This window comes from Coptis chinensis, chromosome 9 (genome assembly GCF_015680905.1).
Source record: "Coptis chinensis isolate HL-2020 chromosome 9, ASM1568090v1, whole genome shotgun sequence".
Lineage (NCBI taxonomy): Eukaryota > Viridiplantae > Streptophyta > Magnoliopsida > Ranunculales > Ranunculaceae > Coptis > Coptis chinensis.
In genome coordinates this window covers 41,761,590-41,783,500 of record NC_141464.1, presented here as the reverse complement: position 1 = coordinate 41,783,500, position 21,911 = coordinate 41,761,590, and the positions used below count along the sequence as shown (strand labels likewise).

General features: G+C 35.5%; 1 long non-coding RNA gene and 1 pseudogene across 1 annotated transcript; both read right to left on the bottom strand.

Annotated features, from left to right (window-relative positions):
* The window catches only part of LOC147476073 (uncharacterized), a 57,146-nt pseudogene extending 36,449 nt beyond the window's left edge, over positions 1 to 20,697 (bottom strand).
* LOC147476074 (uncharacterized) lies at positions 10,212 to 12,443 on the bottom strand. The gene is made up of 3 exons (XR_015208595.1): positions 12,296 to 12,443; positions 12,142 to 12,158; positions 10,212 to 10,341 (listed from the first exon to the last, which is right to left on the bottom strand). It is a non-coding gene; the product is annotated as an uncharacterized LOC147476074 (long non-coding RNA).
* Positions 20,698 to 21,911: the final 1,214 nt, after the last annotated feature.

Genomic DNA, 21,911 nt, shown 5'->3' with positions numbered 1-21,911 from the left:
TTATTCATTAGATTAATAAAATAGTGTTCTCCATAAGTTAGTTTCATTTCCATTAATTGTTTAGTTTCAATTCGTAGATTCAAGTAATTTTCATTATTAGTTTAATTCAATTATTGTATTAGTAGTTTTGAATTGGGTTTAAACAAGCAAAGTTTCAATCTTTATATCGTGTCTTGTTTGAATTCCATTGGGAATGATAGCGTGATGATTCTCGGCTAAACCTCCATTGAGGGGGTTGAGAAGCCTTGATGAAAGCTTGATTCCGATTATCGTAGAGTCATCATAATTTCCTTTCCACTCTAGAAATGATTAGTTCACCATGAGAATGGGTTTAATCGTTCACATACTAGTTATGAATTGGTAGAAATGTCATGTGTAATTAGGGATTAGGAGTAACCATATTGTTCTGCGAAGCAGATCAATTCGGATTACGATGATTCGTCGTTAGTAGGATTAAGTCGAGTTAAGGTGGAATCAATTCCCCTCTAACTCCTTATCATAGAATCAACGTAGCATTCCCATAGTTGTTCTGATAGTCGACTAGTTGCATCTTGTGGGTAGTTGCATCACAGTCAAGTTGCCACTTCATAAATCTCTCATTAGACTTTAGAGTTAAGAGCACTTATACGTAGAGAACACAGCATGCGGAAGGACTAGGAGTGGAACGAACTTCCTACTCCACTATATTTCGATAGGATTGAGAGTAGAAACTTTGATAAAATATAGACACGTAAAATAAGTTTTAGTTTACTTACGTTTTGAGTTCATCGTTCATTTCGTAGGTAAACTAGGCGATTACCATTTATCACTAGGTAAGGACGAAACTTATCCAGGGCATATACAACTGCTAGAATTCTTTCTCAGTGGTATAGCCGTATATTTGTCACCCAATGTGCATAGAACTATTGGTTTACCAGAGTCCTTGTATTTTACTATACCATTGTATTCGGTGATGGATGGAAACTGTTTAGTAAGGAATGCTTGTTAAAGAACATTTGTTCTCCTTTTTGTGGTGCACATATCTTTCAGAAACTTTACATGTTTTGGCAATTGTTTGAGGGCATCGAGAAAAGGTAAGCTGATTGTCAAATTCTTAAAAGTTTCTCAAATTTCATCAAAATTTTCGTTAGGTTTATTCTTTGCCAAACGAGCAGGAAATGGTGCCGTGGGGCGGAATTTGGCATAAAGATCCGCGTGGGTGTGTCCCAATTTTTGAGTTGGTGACTTTGTTGAACTCGGTCTTTCCACTGTAGGTTCATTATCGGAAGCAGATTCATTGGAACCTCTAGTTACCTTTGTTTGATCATCTGGCATACAGATTTGATTGTCAACGGTTTTTCCAGATCGAAGAGTAGTTATTGCTTTCACCTCACCTTGGTTTGGAACATTTGTACCAAGTGCATTGGTGAGTTCAAAGGCAGTGTTCGCTGGCTTAGGGTTCGGAACTGCTTGGCCAGGAAACACGCCTTTCTGACTCTTTTCTTGCGCTAATTGTTGAAGTGATTGTTAGATAGACGTTAGGATGTGGGATTGTTGGTTCATGTAAGCTAAGAAAGTCTCACTTGTCCTATCAGTAGCGAGTGGCATAGGTTGTGCAATAGGGACTAGTTCACGATTATTGCGGAGAAGTTGTTGATTATAGCCAAAATTTGGATTGGCTGGAACAAGGCTGCGGTTGTTTTGATAGTTAGCATTGGAATTACTTTGAAACTGATTTTGGCTTTGTTGGTACTGCTGATTATTTCCTTGGCGGTATGGAATGAAGTTGTTGGGTGGTCGAATAGGTGGATTGGTGAAACCTGGAGGAGCCATCTGTTGTGTATTCGGGTGCCAATTGAAATTCGGATGTTGTCTCCAAGGTGCATTAGGAATATTGAATGCACATGCCTATTCTGATGGTTGGTAAGGGGATGCATATAACAAGGGACAATAAGTATCAAGATGGTCAGGACTAAGACAAAGGATACAAGGGGAAGTGTTAACGTTCATGACCTGTTGTAGGAGTTGATCATTTACTTGAACTGCGAGGGCATCTACTTTTTTAGTCAGGGATTCTATCAGATTTTTTAATTCGGGATCAGGTTTTACCTAAAAAATAGATGTAGCTTTTGTAACAATATCCTTAGATGACCTAGAAGAATTAGTGTTACCCCAATGTGTACCTCATGTTGATTGTTTTTCAAGAAAAATATATGATTCAGTAGCTCCTTTGTCCATGAAGCAACTACCGTTCATTATATCAAGAGTTTCTTTTTGATGATCGAAAAGTCTATTAAAGAACGAACGAACAAGGACAGCGGTGTCGAGCTGGTGATGAGAACATTCTAAAAACAGATTAGTAAATCGACTCCATGCTTCTGTAAAGGATTCATGAAGATTTTGACTAAAGAATTGGATTTTCTGAAGCATTTCAGTAGTTTTCTTCTGAGTATAAAATTGTAGCATGAAAGCTTGCACAAGTTTATTCCATGTTTCTATGGATAGTGGTTGTTGTCCTGCTAGCCACACTGACGCTTTATCAGCTAAAGTGAAAGAAAACAACCGAAGCAAGATTTGTTAAGTAGAGACAGCTGGATGGTGGAATGTTGTGGATACTTGCTGAATCCTACGAAGGTGATTGTACGATTTCTCATGATCTAGACCATGATAAACAGGTAACAATCCAAAAACGTTAGTCGGGTTCACAATCCAAGTTGGTGGCACACACCATATCTTTTCTGGGCCAACGCTTGCCCTAACTTTGGATTTTCCCTATCACGAGCCGGTAGCAACATGGCCAGACAGGTTTCACAACTCTACCCATTCCTTTTCATGGCCTACTTTTCGCGCAGCATACGGTGATGGTCTTGAAAAAGAAGAAGGAGCTGAACTTGGAAGATGGCCAGACATCACAAGTCCCTTAGCCAGCATGACCATGAACGTGGGGAATGCGATGTTGTTTGTCCTTCTGAACATCATGGGAGATTGGCATTTTTCAACTGCCAATGATGCTGCCTGTGTAGTATTCAATGTGCTTGCTCAAGGTCATACATTCTTTGATACTTTAAACTATGTTATCTCCAATCTGAAAAAGCTTGCACTGTTCGGCATCAGTATATACTTTTACCTGTAACTGCTTGCTGAATTATGAAGACACATTTCCCACAGTTTTCAGCTACTTTTCATGACTGGGTCAAGGTAGATTCTATGTTCCTAGCAAACAGAATCATTCATTCATTAAAGTTTAGGCAATGGAGACGTCCTGCATGGTACTTGAGTCATGTTCGTTGTTATCAACGATAAAAAAATGTTGGAACATTTGAACGAATCCGGTGAACAAAAATGGTCCACCATTTGGCGAACCATTATCTTTTGGTGCGATGCTAAGGAAATACATTTCACTCATGAAAACGCCAGACCATCACCACATCCTGGATGGTAAATTTGAGTAGGCTAAGGCATTGTACATATATCTAACTATAAATAGTTGTGTTTCGTGTGTTATTATTTTTCTTTGTTTATTTATGTATAATATATTATGTTATAACAACTTTCTGTTCCAGCAATCCATCCCTAATTTTGTTCACGGTTCTCAGGTAATTTCTTTCTTTATCTATTGATAGTTCGAGGATTAAGCATCATTCAGCTTGGGGGTGCTTTAAACCTGTAGCAAAAATTAGGCAACTTGTAGGCTGAATATAGTTTCTATTTTCTTGTTAGTAAATGTACTTAGTGACAAAGTCTTGTTTCATTTTCAATAATGAAAATTGTCTAGAAGTCTCATATTAGCATTCGAATTAGGATTCGTTTTTAAGAAACTTAAGATAATACGTATGCAGTAGTTTTTACATCTTTTCATGAGTATTCATGCACTGAGTATAATCGATTGTACATGGCAGTAAGTTTCTATAACCCACGGTTTGTCTACTTAAACTATCAATCCTATGAGAATTTAACCAAAAAGCCTCGATATGAGTGATTTGTGAGTAATGACAAAGAGGAGTAGTTTTTCCGAATAGAGAAAATCACACGTCTACTTACTTGATCGATCACCATCTGAACCCTAGGCGAGAATTTAGGCCTTCTTTGGATCGACATAGCTAAAAATTCTTACCTGTTACAAATTCTACCGCTAGTCAATCCACTGAACCTTTCATCAAACCTTTCACTTTCACCAAAAATTATTTACCCATATATTAACCCCAAATAAAAGAACCTACCTCAATGATAAGTATGAGAAACAGGATGAAATGTAGAAAAATAAAGAGAAAGACTTGTCCCAAATAAAAGTTAGTTACTTGCTTCAGGAAAGAAAAATAAAATCATGTTTCTTAAGCCTTGAAAAAAAAATGAATGAAATAAGGCTTAAGAGAAAAGTAGTAAAACTCATGTAGAAGCAGGAAAAGAAAACAAGGATTTCTCTAGTGTAAATATCTTGAAGACCTTATTCTCTCATACTTGTCATTTTTTATCTTCCACTTCATTTTCTTCTACACCACCACCTAAGCCCCACAATACCTAATAAAGACATCTAGCTCAATTAGGAGTAAGATGGTGTGATATTAAGTAGTAGATGTGATCAATCAACCTTGGCTCCTCTGCTGTCATCGAGTATGTGAGGAAACGTGTGCCCACTCCACACTGGAGTTAGCAAAACCTGAGTGAAAAAAATTATGAGTGAATTTGTGTTTCGACACATACCTGTAAGAACCCATTTAGGGACGCTCTCCAAAGGATCCAGAAACAACCCTGCTTGCACATTTCAATGAAAAGTTCACTGTATACATGTTCATATAAAGATGTTCTAGTTATTGTATGCATATTAACTTGAGTTTCAAAGGAATGAATCCTCGTTCCCCTCTAAGGAGATGTATAGATATTTGAGATTAATTTAGAAAACAAGCTTTTGTTACTGAGTCGGTGTAGTATAGATGAAGTTTGTGAGTATCTTCTCTAGAAAACTCTCACAAGGCTATAACTTGTCCACTAGGGAATTCCTAGTGGTTTAAGGCCTTGTTGCATACGGTCAATGCAACCACACTCTGGGAAATGACAATTAGCTTAGGACTGCACATTTTGGCTACTTATATGTATATACATCTATTCTTTGCTTGAGGACAAGCAAAGTGCTGTTTGGGGGTGGTGTGATAAGCACCCAAAACTGTATTATAAAACCTCGTAGAGACGTAATATTTCGGTTAATTTTGTGCTTAATAATTATGAAATAATGGAATTCTCGTGCTTTTGTAGGTTGGAGCAACCAACGTAAAAATGATGATAAAGCCAGTATTTAAGCACGGAATAGGGAGTATACATAAAGCTTTCCGATTAAGCCATGTGAAGCCCAACAAATTCGGACTAAAACCCAAAGACTTAAACATGACAAAATCAAGTCAGAAACGGGATTACGTGCACAGTAACAACAAGCTTCCGGAGCTCATATCTCTTGAACCAGGACTCCAAATTCGGCAAGTGAGCTACTCAGACGATCAGTGCGACGAGCTCTACGTAAAGGTGGGAAGTTGTAAAAATGCCAAAAGACCAGCCTGCCACTGGACACAGGGGGCACGTGGACCCACTATGCGAGCCCACAAGATTTGATGAGTTATCATGCAAGTAAAGACAAAATGAGCAAATAATTGGAACAAAATGGACACCTTGCATGCAATTAATGGAGTTAGATAAGTGATAAGAGCCAAAAACTATAGTTTTAACCCCTTAATAATATTACATTTAGACCAATTATGTGCATAATAAATAAGAGTTAGTATTGTTTACTTGTTTTTATGTATTTCAGGTCTTGGAGTCAAATATGTGAAGAAATATGTCACTTTTGCAAGAGAAATGAGCAAAGGTTTGTTGCTAAGAAGTTATATGGTTAAAGCCCAAGTTTCAATGAGAAAAAGCCTTTTTAAAGCCTAGTCAAAGCTGAAAAGTCAAAATCAACGCGGGTAGAAAAAGAGCAGAAAAGTCAATAGAACTTCTGCAGGCCAATCTTTGGACTCAGACCTCGGAATTGGGTTTATTATATGTCAAAACGATCGACTCAAAAACAGATTTCTAATGGTTTAAGCCGTGACCCAATCAGAAGAGCAGAAGTGGACAAAAAGGGTGTTGAAGTAATTTTGCATAGAGAAACCCTTTTTAGACATATTTAATTAGGTTTTGGGCTTGATTTCATGGCCCAAAACATGGCTCCAAATCCCATGCACGAAATTGTAAACCTAAACCTCTCCTATATAAAGAGGTTTAAGGCTAAACAAAACTTGGCTACTCCCACTTTAGTTTAATATTGTTTAGGGTTCTCTCTCTATCTCCCTTTCTAGTTTAGTTTAGTTTTAGTTAATTAGTTTAGTTTGTAGCCTCCATTAGATTAAAAGTCAAGTTATTGTTCTTCATTATGTTTTCTTTTTATTATTCTATTAATGATAATCTAATGACTTCTAGCTAAACCTCCATTAGAAGGGTTTGATGAAGACTTGATATGTTAGTTAGAATTATTGCTTGTTTAAGAGTTTCACTCTAGTAGGTTAGTTGATTCGCCATGAGAATGGGTTGAACTTCCTCACATGCTAATTATTAGTTGGCAGATATTGCCATGAATAATTAGGGATCAAATACTTAATCTTAATTGGTTAGGATTGCAATAATCTACACTAGCATATTAAGAATAAATCAAAGTGGAATCAAATCCCCCTAATTTCTTCTTAATATTTTATTCAAGTTATATTCAATTGTTTAGTTAAATTAGTATAAGTTAAATTCTTATATTTAGTTTCATAGTATAAATTCACCTCTATAAATATTACTCTCATCATTGTTTCCTTGTGTTTGATTAATTGGATTCTATTATGTCTTGGTATTTTAGGAGTGGAATGATTTCATACTTTATATATTACATGAATATACATGTGAGAGTAGAAAATAAATAATTGATACCATAAGAATAAAGTTAGAGTAATCTAGTTGAGTTTTTACGGGTTACCAAATGGCGCCACTGCCATCTTAAAATCATTCAGGACAAGAATTCAATTAGTTGAATCTAAGGGGCAATCCCTTATTCTCAACCCACCCACCCTTTTAATTTTTCTTTGTTCTTTCTTGCATTTTCAGTACTATTCACTGTTTGAGGCACAGGGGCGCCCGCCCTCCATTTTGCCTTGTTCAAAGCGCGCCCACCTTCCCTTGTGTCTGCGGATTCACAGTGTAGAACATTGCAGCAAAGGTATTTGTAAATTTCGAAAAATTCTGAAAATTTATAGACATAATCTTTAAGGTGTTGTTGATATACTGGAATGTTTTCAGATTTTTCCTAATTGTTTCACCTAGCGAACTAATACCATCTTTATAGTGCTACATTTCAGCTTCCAAACCGTAAATTTCGGGAAAAACTAACGAGTAAGGTTACTTAGGCAGATCCAAATATTCTAAGATTTTGACAGTAGTACTATCATAAGTCAGAAGTTTACAGTAGAAGTTTGAAGAGTTTTTTATTTGTTTTGACCATCTAACTATTTGATTGTTTTTAGTGTGTTTCTACAGTTTTGCAACACTTAATTTCTGGAACAATAGCCGATAAGGAGGGTTTGTAGAACTCCAACTGCTCTAAAAATTTTACAGGAACCCGCATGATCTGTCAGAAGTCTCCAGTAAACTTTTGGCAATTTTGGCTCTGTTTTGATTGGTTAACCATTCGGTTGTTTGTGTTATGTCCGAAAACTATTTCACAAACTTTGCAGGGCAGTAGAAGGACTTTCATAACTCCGATTAATTTGAAATTTTACAGGCGACTTACTAGACATCGTAGCAAACCACTGTCAAAATTTCAATTTTTTTGAAGCTCGTGCCCGTGCTCTATTAACCCTATCATTTGAGTGCGCCCGCCCTCAAAGTACTGGACATCGTGTCAGGCAAGAGCGCGCCCGCGCCTTTATAAGTCTGTTTCCAAGCGCGCCCGTGCCCCATCTGAAGAACGCCCGATTTTCCTAGGTGAGTCACCGGCTCTCGTTTTGTTCATATTTTTATATATATATGCAGTGTTTCCATCTTCTTAATTACACTGAGATTGCGTATCAAAAAAGTTATTCATACGCGTAGCAAGGAGGCATTCAGGTGCTCCTTTTTCCACTCATCGTTTCTTCTGTTAGAGGAGTTTTAATTCTAGTATAATCAGCCTTGTTTTTTTTGTAAACGCAATACCACACACCTATCTAGAAATTTATAGTTAGAGTTTCGTTTGCATATTAATTGTCCTAGAATATTTAAAAAAAAAAATCATTATGGCATATCAATATGTAGACGAACAATCATGTGATTCTTATGCAAACCCTTCACCATGTTCATGTTATGGTAGTCCTTACCATTGGGTTTCTCATTGCCTATCATATCAAGATCAATCATGTGCTTATTATGCACACCCTTCACCATGTTCATGCTATGGTAGTCCTTACCATTGGGCTTCTCATTGCCCATCAAATCAAGAGTTTGAGCCTACTATAGGATATAATAATAATTATAAGCCTCAATTTTCAAATTTTTATAGTAACCCATACGATCAAAAGTTTTCTAATCATCCAAACTATACAGGGAGTCAACCAGTGTCATTTACTTCTAGTTCCGTAATGAGTGTGTACAACGAACCAAACACTTTTCCGTGCACAATTTGTTCAAATCCAGACCGCACCGCCCATTCATGTCCAATGTTTCTTCAGCCTCAACCTAACCAATCATAGTACGAGATCAACCAGAGTCACTCAAACGCCAATAACTATGACTATCAAACACCATACTAGCCAGACCCTTCCACCCACTACTACAGAAAAGCTCATATACCACTGTTATATACAGTGGTAAAAGGACTTTAACCACTATTTTAAAACCGTGGTAACAACCACCGTGACAAATACTTATAATAAAACCGTGGTAATAAGTATCTTGTATTTACCACGGTTCTTTACATAACCGTGGTATTTTGATGCTAAAACCGTGGTTAATAGTTTCTACGGTTTGCTCTATTTGATGCTAAAACCGTGGGAAATAGTGATGATATTTACCACTGTCCGATTCAAACCGTGGTCTATAGCTATTTTTTTTAAAAGAGAAAATAGCTCCTAATTATTCGATTTCCGCCATATTCATTCATCATATTCATTGAACCAGCAACTTCCCCATTTTCACCATATCCACACTAGATTTAAAAACACATTACTCAATGTAAATAATTCATCCATGCAACAAACAAAAGAAATAACTTTAGGCATCCAACATGCAAAATTGAAATGCTAAAAGAATTTTATAACTTTTCGAGTCATCAATCACAAAGAACCATCCAATCCATTTGAAACATCAAAATAATGACTAACTTTGTTCCATCAATCAAAAAAGCAATCTTCTTGTTCCATCTAAAACATCAAAATAATGGTGAGACCAAACATCAAACCTTAACTGGAATGGGTCGAAACCTAGCTAAGACGTGGCTGGCTTGAACGCTCCATTATCCTGGATGAACTTAACAATTTGAAGTTGAACATCATCAATGTGTATGTATCTTTGAGGGTTAAATTTGTCATCTACATGATCAAATATCAAGAGGTAATGTAATAACTAAATAATGAAGAGTAATACAAAAAATATAGTGCTAAATAAGTTATGATGACTTATACCTTATTTTTAAAAGAATTATCTTAACAAACTTCAATTATTTCTCTCATAAACTTCATTGCGTAATACCCACACTCTGTATTGCTAGGTTGGTACGAGCCCTAAGCACAAACATTGAAAATATATTTTTTCAAACGCACGATATGTATGCACAAGAATTTGTTTACCATAATCCTCTCCTACTTCACTGGACCTTTACTTCCCTTCCCTTCAAATCTTTGCATTGTTATGACCGCACTTCAAATTAAGATCAATGTAAAAAGTTAATTAAATGCAAGTAAAAGATAAGTATGTAATGAATTATTTCATATACATACACACGTGAGTCATTATTAGATGGTAGATGATGTATCGAATTCAACCAACTAAAAGTCATCCGCAATAAATTAATGACAATTAAAACCCAATGTCCATTGCAAGAAGATCGATCGGGCATGGGTAGTTAAAATTAGATATTAGACACTAAAACTGCAATATGCATTCCAATTAAAAGGACTAAACAACATGAGTAGTAAGAAAAACATCAGACGATATACATATACCTTGGATTGTAAGGGGGATAATAACAACTTACAACTCTCTTTCCACTTGTATTCTACAAGATCTCTACAATAATTCTCATGCCCATTAGCTCTTGTGAAGGATAAAGGGTTTGCAAATCCGACAACATCATGACAACTCACAAATTTGTCATAAAGAATCCTATAAGGAAGAAAAAAAACAGTCGATATTACTAAAACTAAAGATGAATATGTAATATATTGTACGATAACACCAACAATGAGATTTTGCAGATCTTCTAACCTCGTGTATACCACCAAAATAACATCTATGCAATGAAACAAAAGTAGCTGCATTACTTGCCTTGAGTGCTCCACTATACGATGACAGAGTGTAATGTGTGCATGTGTGTGTGTGTGTGTGTCAAGGGATGAATTCTTGATACACTTAAAATAAAATGACAAGTCTAGTGTATCTATTTAATAAGGGTAGTAAATGGTAAGTTAAACGCCCGTAGAGGGTTTAATAAGAACCAAGAGGTGATTCAATCCACTAACTACTGACCGTTCATGCATCCACAACAAATAGATCAAATGCCCAAATTCTCATAATTTATAAACATGAGGTCAACATACTTATTTTCTAATAATAATAATAATAATAAATTATACTACAGAAAACAAGAACCATACATCTAACTCTATTCTTCCGAAATAAGAAATATCTAATAGAAATTATAGAAGAGGGGATAAAGAAACCACAATAAAAAAAACAACAAACAATAAACATGCATAAAGGATAGAAGTAGAGGATTACCTGGAAGTAGTAGCAACTACCAACAAGTAGCCTTGTTTAGCGGACATATACAAAAAGCGGGTTTAACCCCTCTTTGTGTCAAGACTTAGTTCGTTCGGGACTAACACAAAACAAGAAACAATTTTTTTTATCAAAATTCTCACCAACTAAAATCACTGCGGCTACTTTTGGTTCACAGATATCTCTTTCAACAAGAAAGTGCATTCATGGAAACTACTTGATTCAAAATTTGATTTCCAATTGTTTGGTAACAAGGAAAGCTATTTTTTTTTATAGGCCTATCTGAAATCATAAAACAACTTGATCACCTATAAACAATTCGATATCAAGTAAACTTCATTTTAAATCTCGTTAATGGTGGAAGAGAGACCTTGAGACCGAAAAGTTTTAGAAAATTACTCAAGATTAGAGATTTAGCAAATCAAATTTTTAGCAACTGTTAAGCTTTACTAACTTTTCCACTTGCACTCGTAACTCGTTTCGCATCCCGTGATACATAAGGACCATCACAAAATCACCATTAAATAGCTCATACAAACACCTGGGTTATCTAAAGGTTACAAGAGGAACCCTCACACCAAAAGGAGTAAATTAAACTAATCAATATTACAAGATATCGTTGGTCCAGATAAATGAATCATTTGTAATAGCCTTTACCTTGTACAAACTATGTATACTCAAATAATCTTAGCTTTGGCCATGCTTAGTTCCCATGTTACTAAACAATGAAATCTATTGAAAACCTTGTACTAACTAAAAACAAGAGGTGAGAAACCTGAAAACCGCACCTTTACCTTGAAATTGAAATGTAGCTTTAACTATTGGTACTAACTAACCAACGAAATTGGAAACCTTTACCTTGTACTAAGTACTAACTATTGGTCACTTAATTGAAAACTACCCAATACCTTAAACAAAAACAGTGAAATTGAATTAACAAAAAAGCATGCTCAGGCAAAGAGAAAAGATGAATTTAAATATTGTCTCACCTATTTAAGGCCTACTAAGTACTGATCATAAATCTTTGATGGATTTCTATTTCCTTCTTTGCTTAATCTAGTCAATTATTTAAATTTAGAATCTTTAGTACTTCAATATATATCTTTGTCTAGCTAGCCTAATACAAGTAATATGTTTACTTTGGCCAAAAAAAAAAGGCAAAGGGGGAGGGGGATGGAGAGAAACCTGATGGTCTTCGATCTCTTTCATCCAAAATCGTGCAAACAAGAGGTGGAAATAATAAGTATCTACCAACGATATAACAAACACAAAGCAAAAACAATAAAATTTAAAGTCGAAACCAGAGAGATAGATAGAAGAAAAAAAGAATAGCAAATACCTTTGAGCCAAAATTGGGGAGAGAGATATAAATACTTGATAAACCCTAGCTAATTGAAAAGAGACCGATAAAAGTTAGAAAAGAGATCTTGAACGAAGTTGAAAAGAGTGAGTTTCAGCGCGAGACGATTTTTTCAACTTCTTCCAATTTTTTTTTTTTTTTTTTTTTAGCGAGTGGGGTTATGGTATATTGGCTTTATCCACGGAATACTTTTTTTGGGCAAAATATTAACCACCTATTTTTTAGAAACGATGGGGTATACGAATATCAAAACCAAAATTTAACTACATTAGCTTGTTCCGTGGTATATGGCATAATATATACCATTGTTTCGCAATACTAGTGGTATATGCTTATACCAAAATTAGACCAGCCATCTTTACCATGGTAAGTGCCTATTAGCCATTGTTTTTGGCAAAACAGTGGTATATACCATTTTATCAACCGTGGCTAATGTGCTTATTTGTAGTAGTGACCATGCCAGAAATCACCCACCCATCTAGTTTGCCACCCTTCCCAGACCAAATTTCCCAACATATGACTAATGCACAACAAACATTTATGGACCAAATAGCCAACCACAAAAAAACGTTTCTTCAGAACTTTCAACCTTGCCAGAGATCGACACATAAGTTGAACAACCTATTCTCATAACCACACCATTCGACCTAGTTAAGACCTACCTTGAATTTCCTGAATTATTACCTTCCCATGATCCTCCCATTAACAATTATGTTGACTCCACACCCCACTTGGATGAGGAAATTCTTGAAGACGACTCTTTAGGACTTATTTTGGATGACCACTCTAATTTGAAAGATGCCTCTGAGGAACCTCCCACTGATCCATCTGAAGATGAATATAATGATGACACATTAGAAGATATTTATAAAGATATGACGAAGGAAGAATTTGATAACTATTGGCATTCTCTTAATATGGGCTCTCCTGTTGAGCATGTCCAGGCCTTTGTGTTTGCTAACCGCACTCGGCTGGATGATTCATCGATATATTCGAATGATGCCATTGAGGATACTTATAGTGTTTTAGAGGAAGAGGGTGAGGAAATAGAGATTAACAATTCTAATCTAAGGCATAAACAAGTTAATGTGCAAGAAAAAGAGAAAGTTACAACTTTAGAGCAATGTGAATCTCAATTTAGTTTGGTAGCTGAGGAAATAACAATGGAAAAAATTGATGAATTTCTTAAAGATAAAGCCACGAACCATAACTTTATGGATTCAGCTAAGCTAGATGAAGATTTCTATGATTTCTTAAGAGCGTGTGAAGATGCACCAACTGATGAACCACCAACCGACCACCATCCACCTGAGTTACCACCTCCTAAAATCCAACAATTTACCACAACTAAGCCATCTATTCACCCACCATTTCAGAGGAACCTCGAATTTTCACTTGAGCTAATTGCCTCAGAGACCTTCTATAATTTTTTCAACCCTCACGATGTAGAGTTTTTGCTTAACACATAATCCCATAAGTACTCCATTCCTGTAGTTGAGAGCCAAGCTTTGACCGAGTGTAGTGAGAAACCTAGTTTGTCTTATTTTTCCTCATCTGAGCCTCATGAAAGACATAAGGATCCATACTTCATTCCTTTCTCACCTAAAATATCACTAATTCATCTTTTGGGTCATTCTAATTTTTTAAAACAGCTACAACATGATGGTTTGCATATGTTCTTTGATGGATTTCATACGTTTTTTTTTATTCTTCTACATAATTGCTTCCAATTATACAACTTCATTTTGTTTGGGGGTGCATTTAGTGTCATATTTTTATGGCTAGAGCCCCAACTCTTTCGACTATTAGTTTATAGTTGACCACGCATCATCCATTTTGTGCCACCCCAGTTTCTTACTTGTTTGGGGGTGTGCACAGTCTAGGGGAATCTGACTTAAAACGACCCCACATTAAGTCTAAGGGAATCTGACTTAAAACAACCCCACATTAAGTCTCGGGTACTTGACTTTAAAAAGACCCATGTGTTTAAACAAATTTTCCAACCATGTTTTCAAAAATTTGTTTGGGGGTGGGGTGTTTGGTCTTTCCATTCTTGATCACTTAATTTCCTATTCTTATTCCATTCTCGTAACGTGGCTAGTTTATTTTGTATTATTGTTGTGTTAAGACTTGTTTTCTTGTTTTTCGTAGATTTTGATTCCAAATTGTTTAGTTAAGTAGTTCATATTTGAATTCTGTAATTGTTTTTTTTTTTTTTTAATTTGAAGTTGTTTTAGTTTCCGGCATATGCTATGTTTTGTATCGTGAATCCCACCCTTCCAACTTGTTTGGGGGTGGAATTATTTATTTAGCAATACCTCAAGTCATATCCACGTATTTTTGTCAAAATATTATTGCCTGCTTGATAATGATTAAATTATGTGAAAATGTTGTTAAATTGGTGTCGCTAGAATTAGCAACTGTTGTTTGGTGCAACCTCAAGGAGTCATAATTAGATGATTGCTATTTTAATTACAGCCAAAAAGCTATTGGTTTGGTTTTGGAGCATGCCTCTTGTCTAGTTCTATTTTGGATTTAGAACTGTCTTATTCCATCATGTTGCCTTAACTAGTTAAGAAACTTGTGGAATTTAGAAACTAGTTCTCTATAAATCCTTGGTACACTCTCAACTTCACAACACACCTCTCACTTTGCATCTCTCACTTTACCTTTAATTTTTCACTTCATAGCACTCATCATACACGGAGTGTGCTCGCCCTTTGTTTTGCCTATACTCAGAGCACATGCACCCTCAAATCACTGGACTTCGAGCAAGGCAAGAGCGTGCTCGCGCCCTCCCACAGGCAATCTTGAGCGCGCTCGTGCCCTTCACCTCCACAGCCACTTTCAGTTTTGATTTTTTGTAGGTTCTTCCAGGGTTATTTCCAGAAGTTCTAGAGTGTGTTGTGTGATATGAAGTCACCTCAGATCATACCGGAGCAATCCTTCGAAGATTTGTTCGTAAGCGACACGTATGGATCTTGGTTCCATGACTTGATCATAAAGGCGGGATGGCAGCCTCTAATGGTAAGCTCTAATGAACTTTATTCTCCTGTGCTTACTTTGTATTTCTATGACCATTGTAAGTTTTTCTATCGCATGGATGGAGAATAAGTGTTCTCCATCACCATTGAGGATGAAACAATGGATATAACTAAGTTCTTATTGGCATTTACTATTGGGTTTTCTATGCCTGCTGAAATTCAAGAGTCATAGGGCTATTTGGTTCATAATTTCTATGCCTGCAACTATGAGTTTTTACACGAGACCTATGGGGCCGAAATTTTCTGTGTAGAGGACCAAGGGTAATATAGCGTAGCCCTTGGTTGCTTGTCCCATAACATGGGCACGGTGATGTTTTTTATCATGCTAAACATATTAGGGGAATGGCGTTTTTCTTCTACGAATAATGCCACTTGTGACGTTTTCCTTGCTCTAGCTGAGGGACGTATGCTCTATGACCTTCCCCAGACCTTAGTGTCTAGTTTAGCCCGAGCCCATAGTTTGAGGCATAAGTATCTTTTATGCCTGTCTTAGTTTGTCAAATCATGTTATGTTTTCTTTCCTGCATTTTGTGCCCGTTTCACAGATTGGGTTGGGGTTGACATTGTGAGACCCACCAACTGCATTATACGCTCATTCCATGCAATGAATTGGCCGGGGAGGAGGCTACAACCTAATTGGGTTGCCCTTTACACCCCATCTGACCAAGTGGCCCGTAACCGGTTAGCGATTGTAGATGATAAATGGCGTGAGGCTTGACAAATTATCATGGCGTGGCAGGATGCCAAGGAACCTCAATTCTTTATTGAGGAGGAGGACAATGTGTAAATGTTGGATATGAGGTACGTTTTATTTTTGTTCGTGTCTACTTATGTCCCAAGCAATTTAATTTTTGTTAACCCCATAACAGGTGGAACTCATTTAGAGTTGCATCTGTTTTTCTTTACCTATATTAGTATGATATAATTTGTTTTGCATGTGTTCTTCAATTTTCACGCGTTTCCATGGTATTTCCTACCCTTTTTATTTTAATACTTTGAGGACAAAACATGTTCTTGTTTGAGGGTGGCATAGAAATACGTGTAAATTAAGGCACCTATTAGAATAATACATGTATAATATGCACTTGTTTTATAGTAAAAAATTCAAAAATATAAATAAAACATTTATGTTATACACTTTGGAATATTGGTATTGTTTCTTTCTCCATAATGATATTAATCTTGAAGTTTCACGTTAGCTCTTATATTAGAATAGTTTTAGAAATTTAGATTAATATGTAGGTAATAATCATTGCATCTTTCTATAAATATATTACATGAGTATCTATGATTGTTTGGCAGTAAGTTTATGAAATCTAAGCTAGAGTACTTATTCTACAAATCTTGTGAGAATATAGCCTAAAGCCTTATATGAGTGAAACATTTGAGAAATGACACAAGGGAGAAGTAAATTCCGAATAAAGAAATCACACGTCCACTTGCTTGATCACTATACCATATCCTAAGCGAGAATTTAGGCCCTCTTTGGATCGATATAGCAAGAAATTCAAACCTATATGAAATTATTTCCGCTAGTCGCCCCTCTGAGCCTTTCTTTAGCCTTTCATAAACTGCAAATCCTTTATCCTTTTACAAAACAAAATAAAAATCAGCCTATCATTTTTGAATGAGTTTGAGAATAGAGATGAAATGAAGAATAGAAAAGAGAAGACCTGTGAAACCAAGAATTTGTTAGTTGCTTAAAATAAGAAAAGAAAGTTTCTATCCAAAGAAAAGAAAAGAAAAAGAAAAGAAAATAAAAAGTTAGAACTCCAAAAACAGAATCAAAGGAGTCAAAAGCTAAAAGAAAAAGAAAAAAATGGCTAAGAATGGAAACAAAGTATAGAAGCAAAGTAAGAACAAGATTTTCTCTAGTTACATATTTTGAAGACTCTATTATCTCATATTTGTTCTTTTTGAATATCCATTTTCTTCCTTCTTAAACCATCTCCTAATCCCCGCAACACCTAATAAAGACCTCTAGCTCAATTAGGAATAGGTTAGTGTGATAGTAAGTGGCAGATGTGTTTGATCAACTTCGACTTCCTTGTGTGTCATTGAGATTGTAAGGTAAAGTGTACCCACTGCACATTAGAGTGAGCGAAACTTAAGTGGAAAAATCAGAGTGGTTTTTGTCTTGACATATATGTGAGGACCTACTTAAGGACGCTATTCCAAGGTTTCAGAAACGGACCTGTTATTGCATTTCATAGCATAGTTCATTATATATATGTTTATTCATAGATGATTGATTATTATGCACGTATTAGCTTAGATTTCGACTTGATTATTCTGTATTCAGTACTAGTGAGATGTATAGATATCTGAGAATAAAGTAGAAAACAATAATTTTATTTTTTAGTCGTTGTAGTATAGATGAAGTTTGTGAGTATCTTCTCTGGAAAACTCTCACGAGGCTATAACTCGTTCACTAGGGAATTCCTAGTGGTTTAAGACCTTATTGCATATAGTCAATGCAATCGCACTCAGCGAAACGAGATTAGTTAGAACTCCATTTTTGGTCACTTATTTTAATTTCTCATATTTGCTTGAGGACAAGTAAAATACTGTTTAGGGGGTAGTTTGATAAGAGCCTAAAACTATAGTTTTAACCCCTTAATAATATTACATTTAGACCAATTATGTATATAATAAATAATAGTTAGTATTGTTTACGTGCTTTTGTGTATTTCAAGTCTTGAAGTCAAATATGTGAAGAAATATGTCACTTTTGCAAGAGAAATGAGCAAAGGTTTGTTGCTAAGAAGTTTTATGGTTAAAGCCCAAGTTTCAATGAGAAAAAGCCTTTTTAAAGCCTAGTCAAAGCTGAAAAGTCAAAGTCAACGCGGTTAGAAAAAGGGCAGAATTGTCAATAGAACTTCTGCAGACCGTATTTTTGAACTTAGCCCTCAGAATTAGACATATTATATGTCAAAATGACCGGATCGGAAAGATCTTTCTAATAGTATAAGTCGTGACCCAATCAGAGAAGAAGAAATGGACGAAAAGGGTGTTGAAGTAATTTCACATAGAGAAACCCTTTTTGGACATATGTAATTAGGTTTTGGGCTTGATTTCATGGCTCCAAAGCCCATGCACGAAATTGTAAACCTAAATCTCTCATATATAAAGAGTTTAAGGCTAAACAAAACTTGGCTACTCTCACTTTAGTTTAATATAGTTTAGGGTTCTCTCTCTCTCTCCCTTTGTAGTTTAGTTTAGTTTTAGTTAATTAGTTTAGTTTGTAGCCTCCATTAGATTAATAAAAGTCAAGTTATTGTTCTTCATTATGTTTTCTTTTTATTATTCTATTAATGATAATCTAATGACTTCTAGCTAAACCTCCATTAGAAGGGTTTGATGAAGACTTGATATGTTAGTTAGAATTATTGTTTGTTTAAGAATTTCACTCTAGTAGGTTAGTTGATTTGCCATGAGAATGGGTTGAACTTCCTCGCATGTTAATTATTAGTTGGCAGAGATTGTCATGAATAATTAGGGATCAAATATTTAATCTTAATTGGTTAGGATTGCAATAATCTACACTAGCATATTAGAAATAAATCAAAGTGGAATCAAATCCCCCTAATTTCTTCTCCATATTTTATTCAAGTTATATTCAATTGCTTAGTTAAATTAGTATAAGTTAAATTCATATATTTAGTTTCATAGTATAAATTCACCTCTATAAATATTACTCTCATCATTGCTTCCTTGTGTTTGATTAATTAGATTCTATTATGTCTTGGTAGTTTAGGAGTGGAACGATTCCGTACTCTATATATTGCATGAATATACATGTGAGAGTAAGAAATAAATAATTGATACCGTAAGAATAAAGTTAGAGTAATCTAGTTGAGTTTTTACGGGTTACCAATAAGATTAGGTGTTAATAGTGTAAACCATGCAAGGTGTCACTTTGCTTTCGGCTTTGTGGATAAGATGGAAATTAATAGGTTTTAGTGTTTCACGTGGGATGAGAGGAGAAAGCTCTCTTATGTATAAGGGGGGCTGATTTTAGAGCATTAACTCCCTTTTTAGATTCCTTTTTCATTCCTTGTCTTGTAGTTTAGTTTTTAATTTTTGTTTTTATGTAAAAAAGTTTGTAATAGTGTTAATAGAGAGCATCTTTAGTTTTTGAAATAAACTTCATCATTTCCTTAGGTAATTGATGTGTTTAGTCTTCTTTTCTTCTTTCTATCTCTCATTAGCATATATATCTTGTAGTATTTCAAATAATCCGGCCAAGGATCATGAGCTAAAACCCTCCAAGGTGGAGGGTTAATGATGCTCATGTGAGGATTCGAATATATTTTTTAGAAGTAGGATTCACTGCTCAAGACTAAGGACACATGTAGCACACTACCCCAAAATGGTAGTGTCCGGCCAAAATTGAGGCCTGTAGTTTGAGAAAGACTCGCGTGCACCACCCTTTTTATGCCTGGGCTAGCCACGTGTGCGGGTCTTATTTGACCTCTTAATTCTCTGTTTGACAGGTGTTTGTTGTATGAGTCTAGGAGTTGAGATGGTATTTCAGAGATGAAATATCAGTTCAACTCCTTTATGCTAGGGAAATGGACTTAGAGATAAGTTCATCTCGCTAGGGATCGACGTTCTATCTGTTTCGGGTTTGATAATAAACCCAAAACGGCTTAGAGATGGTAGTAATATGATTTTAAAGGATTATAATGAGTCCTTGCATGAGTAGCATAATCCTCTACCCTTCTCTCTCTCTAAATAATCTTGCTAAAATTCTTAGTTATTCCGTTTTCGTATCTCACATTTTTAGTGTCCGTTAGGATTTAAAACAAATCAAGTCTAGCATACAAATCAACAATAAAAACTTACTCACTAGTTTCCTAAGGAGCATAATAAAGTTGTATGCTGTCCTAGACTTTAGGTGGAACGAATTCCTACTCGAACTAAATGCACGAAGACACGTGAGTAAGTAGATTGAGTTTCACCGAACGGAGTAGAGAATCCAATCATTATACCATAAAAGTGTAAATATCAATTCTCTTCTCCAATTTCTTCAATAACACCATCTAAAAGCTCAAAAAGATAATCCCCACTATGATTCTCATCCGAGGTGTCAATGGACTTAAGAAAGAAAGTCCCTTTGGGACTATTGACAAGAAAGTTTGTGATTGATCGATTCTTTCCATCGGTCCACCCATCCGACATAATGGTACACCCTTTTAGATTTCATTCTTTCTTGTACTTTCCCACCAAGTCAACTTTAGTTCTATTCACTTCTCTCACTAAGAATGTTGTCCTCATCTCATGGTAACTAGGTGGCTTAAATCCATTCCCAAACTTAGCAACATTTTGCAACATCTTGATAAAATAGTGATTCTTGACCAAATGGAATGGAAGAGCATTAGCATACAACATCCTAGCTACATCCACACAAAGATCATCTCTATCTTGCTTCTTCCAAATAGAATTCAAGGTAGTTGTCGTACCACTTGATTTCTTTCTTGATGGTTGAAACCTTTAAGCAAAAGCATCTAAAGCAAGTTTCCTTTTCTCATCTACAAGTTCCGCACCCCCTTCTTCATCTCCACCATCATACTCATCACCTAAGAATTGTTTTTTCATCTTATTTTCCTCTAACAACTTAAAGAAAAACTCTTTTACACCACTTTCAACTTTAGCACATACAACAACATTTTCATGAGTACAAGCTAAATGATGTTTAATTCTAAAAACACCTCCGGAGTATTCTTTCCCACAATAGTTGCACTTAAGCTTTGCCTTTTTCCCATCACCCACCTTAGTGCAATGTTTCCATGTAACATCATCTTGGGTTTCTTTCATTTTTTTAGCCATGTTCAAATAGAAAACTAAAGTAGTCAAGAAATATAGTAGGAAAAGAAACTTTGAACTTCACCTTAGGAGAAATGTTGAAAGCTTTGGAGTATAAGAAAGTAGAAACCTTAAGAGAAATCCCCAAATCTCCATTTAACACTTATAATACTCTAAAAAGTATTATATATGTGTGGAATGGAGACATAATGGTCGAAATTTATGAAAAAAGACTGAAATTTCGTTGAAATTGGTCTAATTTTTGGAATAGTTATACGGGCTAAAGTTGTATGGACCTGACCCAGGTCTTATTAGTTGGGTTGGACCTAACCAGGTCCATATAACTTAAAGAAACACAAGAAACCCTTTGTGGCTTCCTCAACAAAAGAAAAAAGATTGAGAAGGAGGAGAGTTCAAAATCAAAAAAAAAAGAGAAGAAAGGAGAATAGAAGAAGAAGAATTAGAATTAGAAGTAGTAGAAGAAGAAGTAGTAGAAGAAGAAGAAGAAGAAGTGTATGAAAACTTACCTGTATGTTCTCTGATTTCTTTCTATTTTTTCTTTTCTTTTATCTTCTGTTCTTAATACCTATTGCTATTTTTTTGAATCGAAGGAATCCTTATTATTTCCGATTCCTACGATTTTGCGATTCGAATCCCCATTTTGTAACGATTCTTGTCATTAACGATTTACTGGTATGATTCTGATCTTTTTGATTACGACTCAACTCAAGTCATATGATTCA